Raw genomic sequence first — 1,716 nt, forward strand, 5'->3', positions numbered from 1 at the left:
AAATAAATAAATAAATAAAGAATTATGTTTCTCATTCTCCAGGGAGGCAAGTTCCTCCTTGTCCCCTGCGACGCCCATGTATAATGTGGAAAATACTCTTAACGAAGGTTTTGAAACTATTTTTCTATTTTTAACATCTTCGAATCGCTTTTTGTTGCTTTATTGGCTTTAAATCGTTAGTAATCCACACACTTAAGTCCTTTTCCTCAAGGTCCCTTTTAATAGTCCCCCAGTGGCATAGCGGTATGTCTGCAGACTTACAATGCTAGAAACCGGGTTTCGAAACCTGTGGTGGCGGAGCACAGATAGACCATGGTGTAACTTTGTGCTTAACTTCAAACAAACCCTTTTAATATATATATATTTCTCGATTACCAGTTTATATGAATCTTATCGTCGTACATGGACAAACTTGCATTTTACTTCAATCGCCACATTTCATTCCATTCAGTCATTCTAAATCTCTCTATAGTAAATCTCTATCATAATAATTTGATATTTCTCTAAAAATCTTATATATATATAATAAAAGAGCATGTCTCTGTGCGTGTGGCCGCCATAATTCTAAGAGGAAAGAGCCTAGAAACCTAAAATCTTGCACCCGTACTAAGTGGACCCTGAGGGCGTGCACCTGGCCATTATTACTTATCTATGTGCGTGCGTGAATGCTCATCTTTTTAAAGAGGCAAGCTAGCAAAAAATCACATGGAAAAGAAGTGATTCCTTATATTACAAATAGAAATCACAGTCAGACAGATACGTACGTATGTGCGTGCGTACGTACATGCACATCTTTTTAGTGAGGCTAGCTAGCGAAAAACCACATAGAAAAGAAATGGTTCCTTATATAACAATTTCTAATGTATAAAAAAGCTAGTGTGTTTGGTAACAATGCGTTCCAACAATGGCTTTTATGTCATGTTGCTTTGTAAGAAAAGCAAATATGTTATACTTTTATGCTAAAATGGGTTTAAAATACACACACTGACATGGTCATGTGGAACATATGAACCTAATAACCCGAGCAAAGCCGGATACTAAGAAAATAACCTAGAAACCTAAAATTTTGTACACATACTAAGTATACCCTGAGGGTGTGCACCTGTGTATTATTACTTATGCATCTATTTATGAGGCAATGCAGGGAAAAAACACATAGAAAAGAATATGTGACCACCATATCTCCAAGAGGAAAAAGCTTAGAAACCTGAAATTTTGTAACCCTACTAAGTGGACCCTGAGAGTGTGCATCTGAGTATTATTACTTATCCACGTGCGGACGCGCATGCGCGTACTCATCTTTTTAATGAGACAAGCTAGCGAAAACCCACATAGAAAATAATATGTTACTGTCATAGCTCCAAGAGGAAAGAGCCTAGAAATCTGACATTTTGCACCCATACTAAGTGGACCATGAGGGTGTGCACCTGAGTAATATTACTTATCCACGTGCATGCATAATGAGGCAAGTTAGTGAAAAACCACATGGAAAAGAAGTGTAAATATTGTTACCAAGGTATGAAATTCTCTGAGGTACTTTCAAGTCAAGAATAATCAACAATATCTGATGTTGCCAAGTCATTGAATATTATTTCTCTTAACAATTAGAATCGACTTTTGGTGTAACAGTGACAGTTTTTTTTTTTCCAAAACATGATTATACTGTTCCTTTTAACAATATCGGTACTACGTTTTTGGTGCATCAGTGACACTTTC

The sequence above is a fragment of the Limulus polyphemus genome, unplaced genomic scaffold (assembly GCF_000517525.1).
Source record: "Limulus polyphemus unplaced genomic scaffold, Limulus_polyphemus-2.1.2 Scaffold209, whole genome shotgun sequence".
In the NCBI taxonomy this organism is placed as follows: domain Eukaryota; kingdom Metazoa; phylum Arthropoda; class Merostomata; order Xiphosura; family Limulidae; genus Limulus; species Limulus polyphemus.